The sequence below is a fragment of the Balaenoptera musculus genome, chromosome 3, assembly GCF_009873245.2.
Source record: "Balaenoptera musculus isolate JJ_BM4_2016_0621 chromosome 3, mBalMus1.pri.v3, whole genome shotgun sequence".
NCBI lineage: Eukaryota > Metazoa > Chordata > Mammalia > Artiodactyla > Balaenopteridae > Balaenoptera > Balaenoptera musculus.
The window spans coordinates 117,398,706-117,418,617 of NC_045787.1; positions in this window are offsets into that span (position 1 = coordinate 117,398,706).

Sequence of the window (19,912 nt, forward strand, 5' to 3'; positions counted from 1 at the left end):
CCTCTCACCCTTCCTCCCTTCCCTCTCTCTTTCATAGCTCTCCCAGCTCCTGGCTCCCTTGCTTTGCTTTAATCAAATCCTTGCACGTTTCATCCTGCCTTGGCGGCTTCTTCTTGGAGGACTCAGAGTAACCCAGCAAGAGAGGAGAGTTGGGTAAATTAGTACAGGGCACGAGGAGCTTGCAGGGATGGGCGCCGGGGGGGTCCTGGTCAGGGCCCAGATGCAGGAGTTCTGAACCCTTTTTTGTGTCAGGTTCCTCTTTGGCAATCAGGTAAAGTATATGGGCCCGATCTCAGAATAATGTTCTAAAAATGCATAAGATGAAATATGTAGGATTACAAAGGAAACCAAATATATTGCAATACTGTTATAAAACTATTCTAAGTGATATAGTAATATATGTACTTCTTTATTAATGCTTTAAATAAGATCTAGCAGTAGGTTGATGCCTCACATAATTTTGAAGCAGTGATGAGCATGAATGATATTTCAAACTCTCTGCAATACTGTAATATGATACAAATATATATATGATTTTGATTGTTGACAAAGCCATAGTTGTGGCTAATATGACTGGTTTGTTGCTGCTGTCATAATTGAAGGACATGCTACATTTCAGCTAGAGATTAATGAAAATAATGTAATTTTTTTCCCATCCAAGTTCAGTGACTCCAAGATAAGGACACCTGAGTCAGAGGGTCAGGGCAGAGCCACAGAGAAGACCCACCTCCTTCCCTCTGACCCTACTTCCCCTCTCTGACTCAACCCTTTGGGGCTGGTGGAGCATCTGGCCCTTGGCTAGTATCTTCCTTCCCTCTTTCTCCCTGGCTCTTTCCCAGTTTCTCTAATCTCTGTCTCTGTCTCTATGTGCCTCTGTCTGTGTCTCTCTCTGTGTCCCCATAATCTGTCACTGAGGGAACAGGGCAGACTCAGGGGATTCCTGTAGCCTGGGCACAGTGGGGGAAGGAGAACTCTTTAATTCTAGGGTCACTGGGAGCTGGAAGAGGGAGTGTCCCTGAGCCTCGGGCTCTGGGGGGAGATGCAGGTCTTTCCTTCCCCACCTCCTCTTCCATTCTCAGCCTTCTTAGGGGCAGAAACAGGCCAAGACAGAGATGAGTGAGAACGAAGGCAGGGAATGGAGGCATCCCAGACTCCAGAAGACAAGGCCTGAAGCCCCTGTGATCCTGGACTTGGGTCCAAGGGATCTTTCCCTGAACTCCACTCCGTGGAGCTGCAGTCCAGGAGTCCAGAGGTCGAGGCTGTCCTCTGCCCTCCTCCAGGCCTCCAAGAGAGCACTGAGCAACTGACCAGGTCTGGGTTGAGGGCACAGGGGCTCTGGAGTAAGCCTACAGCAGATGTCAGCCCTGGCCCCTAATGGATGGGCTGAAGGGAGGTCAGTGGCCTCAAGGAAGGGGAGCATGGAGTTCTGGGGTTGATCTTTTCTCTGAATACTTAAGAATAGGGTGGAGTACCAAGTCAGCTCTTCCCTTGTTGGGGTGTATGCCTCCCAAGATGATTTGGACCAGGGGAAGGCTGTTGGTCTCAGAAATTGGGGGTAGAGAGCGGTCACAGCATGTTCTGAAAGAGCTGAAGGCATCCTAGGAGAAGAGAGCAGGGGGAATGGTAGTGTGCAGGGTAAACCAGCTCAAAGGAATGAGAAGGAGACTGGGTCGGTGGCTCATGTCCCTTGAAGGGGCTCTTTCCCTGGGGGGCTGTCTTGGATCCCTGTTCCTTAACCAGACCTCCTTCATTCTCGCTGCCCAAGGAGTCCACCTACAGCAAGATCAGCAATGCCAGGCTGAGCCAGGGAACTCACTTTACTCCATGGACAGCCACGGCTGGTAATCTGAGCTGAGCTGCCTTTTTCTTTTGGGGTTATCATCTGTGGCTCCTTCAGTGGTACCGCGTGTGCAAAAGGTACCCCTTAGAAGGGTCCCTCTTCAAACCTTAACCCTGGACCCCTACCAGTTCACCCTGGCAAGAGAGACTGCATTACTGACCATCATCGTCTGATCTGCCTGCTCTGGTCTAAACCAAACATAAGCTGCAGGGCTCACATGACCCAGAGTATGCATGGAGCCACGGTTTAACAATAAGGTACAGTCCAGAAACCAAAAACAATGGACAGGTTCTCCAATGTTTCATCTCTCAAAAGACCTTATAACCTACAGCAACACTTCTGTGTGCTTCACAAACCTCAGTTGTCTGGGTCTTCTCACTCCTTGATACTCCATCTCCCCAAAGACCTTCCCATAGCCAGCCCTGCCTTTCTGTCTCCCATGGTCTTTATTGTGCGGTTTGATTCAGCCTCTCTGGCATTTTGCAGGGAGAGAGGAATAAGAATGAAATGTGACAGTAGTAAATCTTAACCCTAACACATGGGACAAAGGGACACTAGTGAGCAGAGGAAGGGACAGAACCAAACAAGGGGTGGGTATGGAAGGGAATTTTCCAGTACCCCTTTGCATGTCTCTGTGCTCCTCCCCTTCCCCACCTGCACCATAGACTGACGGCTACAGCCCCTGTCACTTAGAATATCATTTTGCTCACTGGAAGGGGATGGTATGATGTAGTAATTAAGAGCAAATCTCTAAAGTCAAACCCTGACCCCCACCTCTACCAGCGCTGGGACCTGAGCAAGTTACTTAAATCTTGGTGCCTCAGTTTCCTTTTCTGCAAAGTGGAGATAATAATAGTGCCTACCTCACAGGGTTGTTGTAAAGATTAATCCATGGAGATATATGGATAATATGGGCAAAGAGCCTGAAACACAGCAAGTGCTCATAAACATTTCCCATTCTTTGTTACTATTTTCACTTCCACGGTGACTTTAGACTACACTTGACTACATGGTGACTTTAGACTACAACCAGCTTGCCTGTTACCCCATCGCCCTGGTACATCCCCTGATCTTGTTTTAATCAATCATCCCATGGCATCCTATTGTTGAATTAGACCACGTTGCACTTGTCCTATTTCTACCATCCCCCAAGGTCCCTGGTTGTCATCTTGTCCGTTCCACCAATTTTGTTATTCCTCATCTAATTTCCTGTCACCCCTGTGACTCCTGATCACCTCCATTGTCTCCAGTGGCCTCCAGGTCTCACTCCCCTTCTGTGTGGTAGAGGGCACAACCGTCACCCACATTTGGGCCAGCTGGTGTGGGGGTGTGCTCTGAGGGGCACGTTTCTTGCAGGAAGGAATACTCCCATTTGATCATTTCATTTTATTTCTCATATTTCTCCCCATGTTTAGACATCTCTCATATTTTTACTGAGTGTCTCTCATGGACCAACTGCTGCTCAAGGGTTTAGAGATTGTTGGGGTCCGTGGTTGGCCACCCCAAAATGTGCCTCAATGGCATATTGATTGTTTTGAATTAAAGTGACTTAAGAAACAGCCAAAGCAAGAGGGACACCCTGACTTTCCTTTCTGTCTCCCTGAAAGCAGGAACTCAATCTCTCACGTGACAGATGCACTCCCTGCATCTGGAGGTAGAACGATGCCCTTATCACCAAAGATAGGAAGTCAGGCCAAGAAGCCTATATGAACAAACCTTGTTACTTCTTTAACGTACTGCCCCAAGCCCAAACTCTGCTTAAATTCTTCACTAATTGGGCACCCAAAACCCATGTTTCTTTGTCCTGTCAATTTCTCACACATTTATTTATTGCTTCTTTGTCTAAAAACTCTAAAAGCTGCCTGCTTTGGCCACTTCTTAGGTCCCACTTCTATGAGACCTCCATGCACATGAATTAAAAGTTGTTTCTTGGGCTTCCCTGGTGGCACAGTGGTTGAGAATCTGCCTGCCAATGCAGGGGACACGGGTTCGAGCCCTGGTCTGGGAAGATCCCACATGCCGCGGAGCAACTAGGCCCGTGAGCCACAACTACTGAGCCTGCGCGTCTGGAGCCTGTGCTCCGCAACAAGAGAGGCCGCGATAGTGAGAGGCCCGCGCACCGCGATGAAGAGTGGCCCCCGCTTGCCACAACTAGAGAAAGCCCTCGCACAGAAACGAAGACCCAACACAGCCAAAAATAAATAATAAATAAATAATAAATAAATAATAAATAAATTAAAAAAAAATTTGTTTCTTTTTCTCTGTTAATCTGTTAATCTCCCTGTGTCAATTTTATTATTAGTCTAGCCACAAGAGCTTAAGAGGGGTACAGGGGGAAATTTCCCCCTTCCCGACAAGGTACAACAATGAGCAGAAACAGACTGTGGAGAGCATGGTCTACTAGGGGAATGAGACATTTATCAAAGTACCCCAAATAAATGTATAATTACACACCAAAATGAGTGTTCTGAAGGGAAGCACTATAAGAACGTGAAACAGAGGAAGCCAACCTGGCCTGGGGGTCTGGGAAAGCTTTTCCTGGAAGCCGTGCTTAAGCTGAGATCAGAAAGATGGTTAGAAGTTAATTGGGGGTGGGAAGGAGGGTCTTCCAGGCAAAGGTCCCGAGGGGGACGCAAGCCTGGTGAGGAATAGAGACAGATCAAAGAGGCTGGGAGTCTGAGGCCACCCAAGATTAAGGGACCTCAGGGACCAGGCCATGAAGACCCTTGTTGTTCTTGGTTGGGATTTGGTCTCCATTCCAAGAAGAGTTCAAACAGGTGATAGGTTCATCCTTGCATTTTTAGGAAGATGCCTGCAGGAAGACCGGTTAGGGTCCGCACAGCTCTCACCGCCCCCAGTTTCTCTGGCCTGAAGACTATGCCATCTCCCCACCCATACACTCCCCTCCACGCAGCCCCTCCCCAGTGCCCTTTGCACATTTTTGTGAGGATGAGGTCATCGTGGGGGAGGGGAGGGAGTGCCAGGCCTCTAAGCCTCCTTTATCTTGGAGGGCTGGGGCAACCCTGGGAGCGGGGAGGGGAGGAACAAACACAGAACCCCTCCCTTCCCCCCGTCCCCACCCCTGAAGCTAGAGCCCTGTCCCTTCCACCCCAGGCTGTTGATGTGAGCTGTATCTATAAGGAGATATTTTAATGCAATTTCACTGAAAGACATTTAATGAAGAGCATCTAGTCCTGCAGCTACCACTAGACTCCCTTTGGGACCTTGGGCAGGTCACCCCCTCTGCAGGTCTCAGTTTCCCGGTGTGTAAAGTTAGTGGGCAGGGATCTAATGTTCAGCATGGTGACTACAGTAAACCATACTGTACTGCATACTTGAAATTTGCTAAGGGAGGGACTTCCCTGGTGGCCCAGTGGGTAAGACTCTGCGCTCCCAATACAGGGGGCCCAGGTTCGATCCCTGGTCGGGGAACTAGACCCTGTACGCATGCATGCTGCAACTAAGAGTCCGCGTGCCATCACTAAGAGTCCGCATGCCGCAGTGAAGATCCTGTGCGCTGCAACTAAGACCTGGCGCAGCCTAAATAAATTTAAAAAAATATATATGAAATTTGCTAAGGGAGTAGACCTTGAATGCTCTCACCACACAAAAAAATGGTAACTATGTGAGGTGGTGAATGTGTTAACTAACTTCATTGTGATAATCATTTCACAATATATATATGTACATTGCATTGCACATATGCTTGAAATTCATACAGTTTTATTTGTCAATTGTACCTCAGTAAAGGTGGGAAAAAATTTTTTAAAGTTAGTGGGCAGTGCTGTCCAGTAGAATTTTCTGCAATGATGGACATGTTCTATATCTGTGATTCCAGCATGGTGGCCACTAGCCACATGTGGCCATTGAGACATTGTGTGGCTGGTGAGCTGGAGAGGCTGAATGAGTTTATTTTGTTTTATTTTATTGTAATTAATTTAAACTGAAATAGCCACATGTAGCTAGTGGCCACCATACTGGACAGCACATGCAGATCTTAAACTTTTAGGGAGTTCCCTGGTGGCCTAGTGATTAGGAAAGCCACTAACCACTGGCTTTCCTAACCAGGAAAGCATTTTCACTGTCGTGGCCCAGGTTCAATCCCTGGTTGGGGAACTAAGATCCTGCAAGCTGCATGGCGGGGCAAAACTTTTATGAGAATTCCAATGACAGTTATGGACCCTTTCTCACGCACTCTATCATAGATGGCCCCCTTCAGTCCCACTTATGTGGTCTAAGCAGGCAGGGTCCCCTGCCTGGGGCTCAGGTCCCTGGTCTACCTGCCCCTCTTTCTGCCTTAAAAATGCAGAAAAGTGGGGTCTGGCCTGGAGGTAGAAGAATGACTGGGAAGACCCTAGGAACTAGCAGAATACAGTCCCTTTTTTTAAAAATAGAAGCATAGTTGATGAAGAATATTATATAAGTTACAGGTGTACAACGTAGTGATTCATAATTTGTAAAGGTTATACCCCATTTATAGTTATTATAAAACATTGGCTATATTCCAGGCAGAACAGTTTTAAGCCAGGACTTCTGCCCCCAGCCTGGAGTACTTCCCATACATCTAAAGAAAGGCAGGATGGGGGCAGGGGTGACATTAGGGACATTTGGTCTCTTAGTGTCTGCTTGAACTTCCTCCTGCCCAGCCTCCCTGAAAACCACCAGACTGCCACTGGGACGGTCCCTCTTGGGGCACACAACTCCACTGTAGTGTGAAGCTGTGCTCTAGAGATGGGATCGTGCCAGAAGCCTGCAGTGTTTATGAACTGGGGGATTTGGAGTAGCCAGAAGAGGCAGGGAGACCTCGGCCAGGAGGGGGGTCGTTCAGCCCCTGTCCAGCCCCTCTTGGCCTCCTTGCAGTAGAAAAGGGAGCGGTCCCTGTTTGCTGCTCCAGACCTTCTGCCTGATGCCATCTCCTCCTGCCCCCAGCACCACTCACTCACGCCTGCCGTTTTCACGGTCCAGATCATCTGCAAATCAGACACTCCCCAACCCAGGAATGTGGAAGTCTGAGGGGGCTCAGAGGAACTTGCCTTTGGCCCTGCGAGGATGGGCATGTCCACCCGATGTGGGGAGGAAATACTGTCCTCCCTTCTCACCTCCAGGCTCCAGCCACTCCCTCCCCAAATCTCCCTGCAGAGAGACCCACTTACAGGAGACAACTTTCACTGGGACTTGACTTTCTACCCTCTGCTCTGCGCTTCCTCCTCTCAGATGCCCACACTCTCTGTCCCCCATCTGGAAAGTCCTTGGTTGGTTCCTGCCCCCCCTGAGGTCTCCATTTCTTTGACTTCGGCAGCAGGGCTGGGTTGGTCAGATGGGCTCCGGCAGTGGCCACGAAGTGGGACACACAGGGGAGATGGCTCTCAGACACCCCTTGTCTTAGGTCCTCTAGAAGCAGAGCTTGTGGCTAGGATTCAGGTGAAAACCAGGGGGCCAAGGGTGAGGCAAAGGGAAACGAGGGCGGGGAAGCTGCAAGGCTAGTTGGGGCAATGATGCCCTGCTGTCCTGGCTGTGCTTCAAACTGGCCACAGAGAGGCACTGCAGGGCTCAGCCGGTGTGCTCACAGCATGTGGTAGGGGGCTTCTGCCGAAGGCTGTGAGGAGGATCACACCTTGGAGGGGTCCACAGCTCCCACCCACAACCTAGCCCAGGGCGTCAAGTGCACCCCAAACTTCTGGGTTCTGTCATCCAGCCCCTGGTGGCACTGGGAAACCAGATCCCACACTGCACAGTGCGGTCTTTCGTCTAGGCCTGAAAGCGGAGGGGCAGTGTCAGAAGGAGCGAGGAGGTAGCTAAGGCATTTGAGGAGGAAGGTTTGTGTCTCCGTACGGCCCACCCCTCGAGCCACTGAGATCCCCTAGAGCCCTCTCGTTGTACCTGACTTCCATACCACACCACGGGGCCTCCATTTTCTTCCGTGAGAACAAAGTTGTTATCACTTTTTCCTCAAAGGGAGGCACAGTCCACTGTCAACAAGTCCCCTTTAAGATCGTGCCTGATGGGATCTCAAGGAAGATATAGGCAAGAGGGTTAATGAAGCAAGGCCAGGACCCACTGCTGTAGCTGGTCCTGAGTCCATAACTGATGATGTTATCTCCCTCCCCGCCTCCCCTCAAGTAGCCCTTTGCAGATCTGAGCTACTAACCTGATGAGATCATACAGACTTTCATCCTGGAAAGGTCTGATTCTTGGATTGTCTGCCCTTTTGGGATTGGCATTGTTGAGGTTGTCCATTGTCAATTAGCACTGGGTAGGAGGTTCTAGGAGATGCCCCATGAATCTCCTGACTGGGTCCAGATATACCCTGCCCTGCCTTCATTGTATCTACATGCTACAGCCCTGGTTCCTCCTGGCAACCAGGATCAATGACCTTGTTGTTGTTGTTGTTTTTTAATATTTTTAAAATTTTTTGGCCACGCCACACGGCATGTGGGATCTTAGTTCCCCGACCAGGGATCGAACCCACGCCCCCTGCATTGGAAGAGTGGAGTCTTAACCACTGGACCACCAGGGAAGTCCCAATGACCTTGAACAGTACAGTGATGCCCTTTTTGGCTATTGGTCCCCTGGTATGAGGTGCTTAAGGTGGCCAGGTGGCAGTCACAGCTTTCAGTTTAGTGGCAACATTACTGAGTTCCCTGGTATAAGTTCTCCCTCCCTGGGAGCTAGGACCTCTAACTGGCACAGCCTAAAGTTTGGGGGACAGGAAGCAAAAGTTGTGCAAATCTGAGAGTGAGATGGGCCACTTCCACTGCCACATTGATTCTGGGACGTGTAATTTCTAGGTATAGGGAACACAGTGCTGTTCAAAACAAATACCCTGTCAAAGAGGTCAGGGCCCAAACTCACAGGTGTCGTACCCCTGCCGGCATCTTCTGAGCATTCAACAGGCCGCTCCACCGTTCTGCCAGGCTGACCGCTTGTGGGTGATGAGGTCAAGGGAGTAAGAGCGATGAATCTGCTGATGACTGTCCCACGATTACCTCATACCATATATAAAAATTAACTCAAAACAATCAAAGACCTAAATGTAAGAGCTGAAAGTGTAAAAGTCTTAGATGACCCCTTTTTTGTACCTTCTTTGCAGAGGCTCTGTGGACAAGGAAGACAAGCCCGAATCCTGAGCCTTCACTGGTTCCAGGAAGGATGAGTCACTGTTCCCTCCAGGGTGAAAGGAAGGGGTTCAGTGCAATCCACCTGCCACCAGGGGCTTGGCTGGTCTTCTGAGGAAGAGTCATCACGCACTCAGGGTAGGTCTCGCGGTAGGTGGGTTGAGCCCGCAGAGTGGTAGAACCAGCTCAGCCTTGGTGAGGGGAGCCCAGGCTGTCGGGCCCACGCATCATCCCCATCCCTGGCACCATGACCGCTCTGTTCAAGGGCTATGGTGCAGGCATTTGGGGTGGACAGGCAGAGATTCACCCACCTGAAGAATCACTCTATTTGCCTGGTTCAGAGCCTCCTGGCAGTGGACGCCCTGCGGAGTGTTTACCTGAGACTGGAAGTTTGCACACTTGGTGCCCACTCCCAGAAGTCTGTCCATCTACCTTTCCTCAGTCCTCTTTGCCACTGACGCTGGTCTTGTTCATTCCAGGCTCCTGACCAACCAGCCAAGACATTCACTACTTCCCAGAAGTCAGGGAATGTCCACACCTCAGTCCATCTCTTCTTCTGGACCAAGAGTACCGCTCAAAGCTTTGCACACTGGGTGGGACTTCCCCTCACTGATGCCCTTTAGGGTCATCCTGAGAGGGCCGTAATGTGGCCACAGTCCACTTCCAACTCTCACCAACATATCACACTGACCCCCTGTGGAACAGGCCTGAGTCCCATCCTTGTCTATCAGTTGGGCACAGGGAATCTAAGAAGCCACACAAAATCTGTGACCCAATATCCCCCTCCATCCTATCTGCCTGTGACTTCCTCTCTATTCCTGACTCATTGGGAAGTGACCCTTCACCTCTCTGGGTTCCAGTTTCGCTTCACACCCTTGCCAGACCAGGCCAGATGGGACCTGGGGTGCTACTTCCTTCTGGGCCTTGGGGGTAGGGCTGCCTTCCAAGGCTTAGCATCCTTGCAGCAGGAATGCTGTGATAATAAGACCAACAATAGCTCCTTCGGTGTCAAGCCATGTGCTAATAAGCAAGGCCAGGACTAGAGGGAAAAGAATGAGGGGCCTAGGGCACAAATTTTAAAGAGGTCTCTCAGTATCCTGCAAGTCCCAAGTCCTTAAATTTTGCATCCCAGGCACCTCACTTGCCTTTCCCTAATCCTGATCCTACTAATAAGCTCTTAACATATATTCGCTCCTTTCAGTCCCACAAATAACTATTATCACCCCCCTTTGACGGATGAGGAAACTGATTCAGAGGTTAATTTGCCAAAGTCACAATGTTAGTAACTGGCACAGCCATGTTTTTCTGACTTTAAGGCCTAAGCTCTTCATCACTTAGCTATACTAGCCTATCTTAGCCTGACCTGAGCCCCGTAGGAAGCTCCCTGCTGGTGATCCTCCGGAAAGTCGCAATTCCCAGGCCCATTCCGAAGGCGGGCTGCAAGACCGTGGTCCACGATGTGCTTCCTCCGCAGGGGCAAAGCAGATACCCATTTTCTTCAGGCAGGCAGAGGAAGGGGCTGCGCCAAAGTAGGCAGGAAGAAGGAGCGTTCCCTCATATGTCCACTAGATGGCGCCCAACACCGAGCCACTGAGCTCCAGCAGCTGAGTGGGCGGCCGCCCAGCGGGGGCACGCCGTGCAAGGCCCTCCCCTGTCCTCCTGCCAGTCTTCCCAGGACCCGGGGCTGGGGGCTCCCGACTCAGCCTCGGCCTTCCTGTCGAGTCCTACCCCCTGACTCAGGTCCCACACCCCATTCCGCTCTCCCCGATTTCTGAATCCACCCCCGCCTCCCTTCCGCCCACCTCCACCCCGCTCTTCCCCGCTGCCCTCAGGAGATGGACTCAGGACACAGGGGGAAGAATCTTCCTGCTTTCCCCTAGAAAGTGTCCCTTAGCAGTGCCCAGCACCTCCCAGTGCCTCCACAGTACTGCCTCTTCCCTCCTTCCCTTCCCGAATTCCCGAGGCCCTCCCTGTCACTCCTACCCTCTTAGCTTCTGCCAGTCTTCCGAGGCAGGGACCATTAAGGCCGATTCCACGGATTTCGTGATGCAAATACATGCAAATATATGCAAATCGGCATGTAAAGGAGGCTTGCCACTATGGTTCTAAGTGGCTGTCACAGCTTCTCTAACACCTGTTCTGAGAGACAGCTGCCCTGCCCCCTCCTGCTCAGGCATCTATGTGCTATTTGCCCCCTTCTCCTCCAAGACTCTGGCTTCTGGCCCCCTTTCCTTCAGGGACCCTGGCTGCTTTCTGCATACAAAGGACCCTTGGGGTCTTCTCTCCAAACCCCCTAGAGGGGGCAAGGAGGAAAGCACATCTTATTGGGCACAGGCTTTGGCATCTGAAGATTACACCATTTCCTGGCTGTGTGGCCTTGGAAAAGTAGTGTAACTTCTCTGAGCCTTGGTTGCATCATAAGTAGAATGGGAATAATGATAGTACCTACCTCATAAGGCTGTTGTAAGGATTCCACATGATGCTACATGTAAAGTGCTTAGCACAGTGCCTTTGAACAGAGGAAGTGCGTCTGCTACCAACATTGTGATTATCACTGACCCTGCTGGTCGTCATATCCTGCAGGCTCAGGCTTGGAAATAGGTCTGCAGATGGACACAGGTAAACATGTGGACTCATCCCTGTGTGTGCATGTGCGCACACGCGCACGCACAGCTGACAGTCTCATGCACTGGCGGGGTGCATGCTCGGGTACGCACACATTCAGAAACACACACAGGAAGAGGCTGTGGGAGGTGGAATCTGAGTCATCGAGACCAGAGCTGTGGGTGGTGCTTTTGTCCTGATTTCCGGGGCTCCACGCTCCATTTCGAACAAGGAAATGTATGGGGGATGGCACAGCCAAGCCTGCAACTGAAGGGCCAGTTGTGTGGGCCCCTCTCTTGCATCAGCTCCCTCCCCGGACCTGCTGTCATCCTGGTTCTGACCCAGTACTGCATCATCTGGGCTTTTCCTTCCCCTGACCTTGCCCTCAGCACCACTAAGTCCCCACAGGTGGGGCAAGGCAGGCCCACTGGGGCTGTGACGTCACAGCACAGGCCCTGGATGACATCATCGAGCAGGTGGTACCTGCCCCCTGGAGCACACTTGGTAAGCATAGTGGGGAAGGAGATCTGAAGGAGGTGACATATGATGGTAGTTAAGAGCATTTAATTGGGAAGGAGGTAGACCCAAGTTCAAGTGAGTCCTGGCTCTGTGTGTGACCTTTTATAGTTTCCCTAATCTCTTTGGGTCTCAATTTCTTTACCAGTAGAAGGAGGTCGGTCATACCTAACTCAGAGGGTTTGGGGGACTTTTCGGTGGGAGAATGCACATAAACATGTCCTTCATTCAGTGCTGCCTGGACTGAATGTTCATATGTGGCCATCATTTTGGATGATGCTTATTGAAAGTGAGAGCAGATCCTCTGGGCAGCTCCACCCCCAGCAGTTTCATCTCATTCCCTAGAGCTGCCCCTCTTCCCACACCACTCAGGCCAGGAGGGGAGAAGGTGGGCAGTGCCACCTGATACGTGGGGTCTCAGAGGGCTACCTCCTAGGTCCGTGTGGGCTGGGTATCAACATGCACCTGCATGTGTCTCAGGAGATGGGTTCGATCAGCTTTTCTTCTCTGACTGGGAGATGATTGGTCAAGATGGGAAGGAGTCTTGAAAGTCCTTTCCTTGAAATGTCTGCCATTTACTGTGTACCTACTGTGTGCTAGGCACCATGCCTGGTGCTGCTCCACGTGAGCTCTTTTCACCCTTATAACAGCCCTGTGAAAGGGGTATCAGCAACCCCAGTGTCAAAGACAAGAAGAAAATGGGTGACTTGCCCAAGGATACACAGTGGGTAAATAGAGAAACTGGGATTCAGACTGTCTCCCATTCCAGGCTCTCTACCTTACTACATACATCAGTGGTTTTGACTGATTTGTGTGGACTCCAGGGACACGACATTAGGCAGGGGAAGGGTCCCTATATCTCAGGTCAATCTCCCTTTCTAATTTGTTTGGCCACGCTGCAAGGCTTATGGGATCTTAGTTCCCCAACCAGGATCGAACCCGGGCCCTCGGCAGTGAAAATGTTGAGTCCTAACCACTGGACCACCAGGGAATTCCCTCAGGTCAGTCTCTTGAGAGGCTTGCGGGCGACAGTGGAGCTGGTGTGAGTTAGTTAATCTATCGGAAGTTCCCCCAGGTGTCGTGCACTTGGCTCCCAGCCAGTGGTTACATGACATCAGAGAAGGCACACAGGTGCATGGGACACAGGTGCATGGAGGTAGGGGGTGGGGTGAGAGCAGCCTAGACACCTGCTGAAGGCTCAGTCCTGTGCCAGTGGGTGGGTGGGTAGGGAGGGGGAAGCAGCAGATGGACAGGGTCGGGGTGGGGGGCAGGGATGCTGAGTCGGCTCTGAAGCCCAAGGTGACTCTGGAATCTGCCAGGAAGAGGAAAATGTGAAGGAGAGGAAAGGACAGGCGGGGAGCTGAGCTGCAGTGGGGGGACACTAAGGCGGCCCCAGGAAAGGATGGTGGGTGTGGGGAGATTGACAGAGGACGGTTAGGTGTGCAGGCTCTGGTGTCGATGACACAGGCTCTTAGCCAGACTCCAATGGCAAGAACTGCCCTTTAGTTTTCTCAGCTGCAAACCAGGGTACAAATAGTGCCTACTCCGAGAACCTCTAGTCCTGCACCACTAGAACCTGAACTTCATTTTGGCCCAGCGGCCAAGTAACCATCACAGGGACCTTAATCACTACTGGGCCCAGGAATGGCAGCTTCTGAAGACTCCCGGGAGTGGCTTCCCACCTCAGTCTAACCAGGCACTCCATTTTTTTCTCCAAGCAATGGTCACCTTTTCCTCTGGCCCCAGGTCTTTAGGTCTGCATAGTAGGGGCTCCAAGAACATTCATTGAAAAGATGAAATGAACAATACGTGCCAAGTGGCTGGTACATTGTTCAGTAATTACACCATGGCTCATTTAATGTCTGCAAATATTTTGGGAGCATCCGCCCTGTGCTTAGCAAATAAGACCCGGTCCCTACCCTCATGATCGCACAGATCAGTGGGTGAAGAGTTCAAGGTGGCAATGAGTGTTACCAGGGTGACTTCAGGGGCATTCCCAAACCAAGGCCCAGAGGCAAATGTGGCCAACGCTTGGAGGAAAAAAATGTGTGTGGTTAGGCTGGGCTGAGGAGCCAGCCCCCGGAGCCTTCTGAAGCTGGCCCTTCCCGGCCCCAACAGTGATTAAGGTCCTTGTGGCTGGTTACTCAGCAGCCAGGCCGGAACAGAAAGCCCGTAATTAACAAGCTGGCACTCACACAACCACACGTCAGCACGCCCAAGCGCTAGGATAGCTGTCTGTCAGTCGTATCTGCTGGTGGAATTTTTTAGACAGCTAGGCTCAAGCCGGGAAATGAATATAAGTTACATTTCTATGCATCGTTGTTCATGGTGGTAAAAAAAATTAATCAGTGACATAGCTGTGACACATACTCATTTAAGAGTCTACAGAGAAATGTTCATTTGTCAGAGGCAGCAAAGAAGAGATTATGTGTCAGCCAGGGAGGGGTGAAATATTTATACAATGGCTAGTAAACACCGGTGTGTAAGGGGGTCAATTGATTGTGTCAGTGGCCACATGACAAATGCGTCATTGAGTAGCCATGGGCACTACCCCTGTGCCTGGGGGCTCCATTCTGATGACAAATACACAACATGTTACTGTTAATGCTCCCCACCGACCACCCGATCGGCCCTCTTTGCCGGCTGGGCGAACACAGATTGCTAGGAAGCAGAACTCCCATGGAAGCTGCCTACCTCCGACTTCATTAAGTTGAACTCCAAGTTGGTAAATTACTCCCCAAATGCCAAAACAGCTGCAAAAAACCATTTCTTTGTGCGTGTGCTGTTTTTTAAAGCTTCATGTTTCTGAATTTCAGAAGGCCTGGAAGATGATTGGCCTTGCTCCCTACCTCCACCAAGACGTAGACCAGCACTCCCAATGCAGACCTCGCCCTGCCGCAGGCTCTGCACCCCGTGTGCTGGTTAGAGGTCCTTGTCCAGCCAGCCCTGTGGCTGATTTGACCTCCTTCCCTGTTCTCACTGCTGAGGCCAAGTCCCAGTTTGTTCCCCAGCTGCTGTTAGAGGTTCCTGTTGCCCCTCTCCATAGGCAGTCTACCTGGAGCTCCGAGATTGGTCATCAAGCTTCCCAGGAGAAGCACATCATATTGGCAATGACCACATCACATCAGCAAGTACCACTGCTAGTTTTTGAGCCCTGATCACGTGGGAGGCCCCATGTCAAGCACTGTACAGGCGTTATTTCTTTGAATCTTAACACAAACCTTGAGGTAGGTCTAATTACTGGTTCAGTTGTATAGGGAAGGAAACCAAAACCTAGACAAGTAGCTTGTCTAAGGCTCATAGGTGCACAGATGGAGGCAGGATTCCAACCAGGCAGGACTCTGGAGCACAGGCTTCTTGGTCCTCGTTGGCCTGTCTGACCATGTTGGAGCTATGGGGTCTCACGGTTAACACCTGAAAATCTTAATCCCCGTGCTTAAACAATGCAGATTCTATGAGATTAATTCAAAACTCTACAAAATGATAAACTTCTGGAGGCAGGGGCCGTGTCCCAGACTCTGCTCACAGCATTCACTCCAGAAAAACGTGGCTGATTCTAACTCTCATCCTAACTGGGGCAGGTAGATTCACTCCCAGTCCTCAAAGTGTCCCCCACCATACCAGCTCAGAAACATGCGGCTTGTCACCCCTCCGGGCACTGAGAGAGGCCCCCTCCCCTCTCCTGCACCCACTCCCAGCCTCAAGCCTGTTACCAGTTGCTGTGATGCCCCTACTATTCCTGTGACAACATCCAACATCCAACATCCAACATCATCGTTTGATTTGGGATGGGATGACACCGTGAGAAAACAGTTGCAGATGAAATTTCACACATATCTGTGAATGTGGAGATTACAGATAAGCACACGTTGCAACTTGTTTTTACTTTTTAAAATGAGATTCCTCCCCTACAACGTGGTACTCCACTTTGGATTTCTCACTGCAAAACTGCTAATGATGGTAATACTAATGAGAGCGATAATAAAATAGGTTGCATTTATTAAGTGTTTATCATATGCTAAATGTTTCGTGTATTGTTTTGTATAATCCTCACAACAATCCCATTTTATAGAGGAGAAAACTGAGAACCAGAGAAATGACATAATTTGCCCCAGGACACCTGGGTAGTAGGAGCTGGGGTTGGACCCTGCAGTGTACCATCTGCAGAACCCCTGGACTCTCACCCATTAAAGTCTGAGTTCACTCCTACTGCACAGTAGGGGCTCCACCTAGCTCAGATCCCCTCTTCAGCCATATTGAACGGCTCTAGCTCCACAGCTGGCTTTGTTCTCTTTTGCCTCTGGGCCTTTGCACATGGTGTTCCCATTGTCTAGAATGCCCTTCCTTCTGCTTGCTCTCAAATGGGTACCTCACTGGGGACCACTGGTGGGAAGCTTTGGCTCTCACATCTTACCCCATCCACAAACCACCCCCCACCCCTGGCCTCCAAAGTTTCCCCCAAGCTCAGCCAAGAGTGCCCTGGAAGGCCCCTCCCACATCCCCACAGCCTGCAAGGCTGGCTCCAAGGGTCCTGGACAAGAAAGGACTGGGAACACAGTGTCCCCAGGGCCAGCCCCACCCTCTACACAGCCTCCACAGCATCCTTAACACAGGCCTGACGGGATGACGACCCTGCCACATGTCCCTCTCCAGCACTGCATGAGCTTTACCTCTCTTCTCTCCTCCAGCCAAACTGCCTCACTTATGGCATCTCTGAACAGGTGCTGCTCTCTCTTACCTCTGGCTCTTTCTGCTTGAAACAGTCTTCCTTCTTTCTCTGCTGCCTGCCCCCTAATCATATTTCAAGATTCATCTTGGGTGCCCCTTCCTCCAGGAAGCCTTACCAGGTTTCCCCGGCCTGGGCTAGCTCCTCCAGAGCAGGAGATTGGCCCACTGTACACTGTGGTATTCATAATGCCAGGCACAGAGGAGGGCCTCAGTGAATGTTTGTCAAATGAATGTGTGAGTGAATAAGGACGTGGGAGTGCAGAGAGCCATGGAAAAGGGAGCTCTCTAATAGTCCCAGACTTCAAGGAAGAGGTTCTGAAGGCTTGGGTTCTGAGAAGGAGCCTCAGTTAAGCCAGAAAGAGCCTAAGGATAGGGATTAAGGTCAGATTGGTCAAACTGACGAGCATTATGTCCTGGATCTGAAGAGCCTGTGTGACTTTAGGCTATTACTTAACTTCTCTGAGTTTTGGCCACCTCATCTATAACATGGGCAGAAGAGCTGAGAGGGTTTGTGCTGTAGAGGCTACTCCAGGATCCCGGGCAAGGGGATAATTATGAGCCACGGACTGTTAGGAACCTGTGTCCTGGGCCTGACCCTGGCCCCCCACAAGCTGTGTGACCTCGGACAAGACTCTTCCCTCTCTGAGTCTTGGTTTTCTCCTCTACAAAATAAGGACATTAATTTTCTTCCCAGTAACTACCCAATAGGATTATTGTGGGAGATCATATGAGATAATATGTGTGAAAAGGCTTTGAAATTCGTGCAGGGCTGTATAAATGCAGGGATTATGTTTATCTACAGGCAGTTTGTAGGGGCTTAATTATTAGTCTGAATTCATAGGCACCAAAGCTTTGGCACAGTTCCCTTGGTAGCTCCTTAATGGAAAGGGCCCCGTGGAGAAACTGAGGCCGGTTGTCAGCGTGTGTCCAGAGGCCCTTGGCAGTGGAGGTTGGGGTGGGGAGGCGGCACTGAGATGGGTCAGTGGTCCCACCCAGCTTTGGGCCTCCACCTACCTTGCAGATGTGGGAGTCTGCACAAAGGGAGCAGAGGTTCCTTGGCTCCAGGTGTGAAGTGCTTCAGATGCTGCCAGGGGCGGCTCTTCTGGGTTTGCTCCTGGCAGCTCCTCAGGCTGGAGGAGCTGGAAACAAGCAGCAGCTGATGACTCGGCATTTGCTAGGTGGGGCTGGCTGGTGAGGGGAGAGAGGCGCCCAGACTCACTGTGTCTGCAGGCTCAGAGCCGTAATCTCTGGAGCGGGGAAGGGAGGTGGGCCCAGGGCGCCCAGGGCCAGGCCTACCCCAGGAGCTCAGAGCAGACCCTACTCTTCATCAGGGAGGGGCCGCCAAAGCTGAGAGGGTCCAGCCAGAGGGGTGTGCCCAGGAGCCAGGGCGTGGCCTAGAAGTGAATGGGTATGGCAGAAGGAGACAGAAGGAAGAGGGGCTGGAGAATAAAGACCTGGTCCTGAGATACCAGAAGTCATTCCTCTGAAGATGGGGAAGGAGGGTGAGTGGGAGGGACTAAAACAGGAAGCAGGGAGTCCTGGTAACATCCATCCATTTATTTGCTCATTCAAAATATTTCCTGAGCACCTACGACATGCTGGGTAACTGAAGACAGAAAAGTAAACGAGAAAGAGCTGTCCCTGCCCTTGTGGACTTTAGTCCACTTCCCAGGGGAGGTACAGGTGGTTTTCTGAGGGGAAACAAGAGGCTCTATCCAGCCTCCGCAGCAGGAAGGCTCTTCCTGAGAATTGAGGTTTGAGCTGAGGCCGGAAGGAGTCAGCTGGGATGGGGGTGGATTCAATTCAATTCAACAAATAGCTACTGATCATCCACTTTGGATAAACCAATAGACCAAGTCTCTGTTATCGGGGGTTAGAGTTTGAAGGGAAAAGTGTCCCAGGAAGAAGGAACTGCATGTGTGGGGGAAGAGATAAGAGAGGCCAAGTATACCATAGGAGCCCCAAGGAGCTCGGCGTGCTAGGGGAAGGAGAGGTGAGCAGCAAGGCGGGAACAGAAGACATACCCAGACCACGGAGGGCATCGGGGGCTTATCCCAGGGCAATGAATGAGATGCTCAGATTTGCGTGCTTGAAAGTCCACTCTCAAGTGCCCACTGGCACCAGGGCAGACACAAAGTCCCGTGTGGGAGCTTCCGTTCCACAGTGCCTGCTATTAGGCCTAGTGCGAAGGTGGGGTGCGGCGTGGCGATGGGGTTATCCAGGCTGCATGTCTAATAAACAGCTGTCAGCGTGTGTCTGTCACTGACCCAATGCGGAAGCGACTGAATACGTGTGTCTGCCTCACACCCCCTCACACCTTTATTAGCCTCGGTGAGCTGGCCGCAGATCAACAATAGTCTTCACGTGTGCCCGGTGCCTCTGTCCACTTGAGTTTCACAAGAGATCTGTCCAGGAAGCAGAGCCAGCACTCCTACTCCCATTTTACAGATAATGATATTAATAACCACAGCTGACACGACCGTGTGTTTACTGTGTGAATACCGTGTGCATACACCACCTCATTAAATATCATCAGAGTATTTTCCTCACCTCCATTCTACAGAAAAAATAATTGCCCAAGGGCACACGGCTTGTAAATAGAAGAGGTGGGACCGGAACCCTGTTCTCCTGATCTCCTGTCCCTTCCTAGGCCGTCCCAGCCTCTCCTGCCTCCTTTCATCTCTCCCCTTGGAGCTGCCAAGTCACCTGGTACTATAGGAACAGCCCCATCTCCTGAGCTCAAATGGTGAACTTTGCCCCTTCAACCCCACAACTCTACACCCTGGCTGCACCCCATCTTGCGGGACAGTGCCCCTGAACTCCTGAGAATCTGCTTCCTGAATGCTTCAGGGCCCTGCCCACAGCAAGCACTGGTGCTCCCCTAGATCTTTCTGGAGCGGAGACTCCTCCAGCCTCCATCTCAGAGCCTCACTTGGTCAGAACAGCCAGGGGAGGCAGGAGCGATGTGCAGAGAACTCAGTAAGAATCCCGGCGCAGGCAGCCAGGCTCCTGTATAAAGACAGATTAAAAACTCATCAGGTTGAGATGAGAAGATAATTCAGCCTGCTGGCCACAGTGGGAAAGCCTGGGCTGCGGGTGCTGGTGGTGG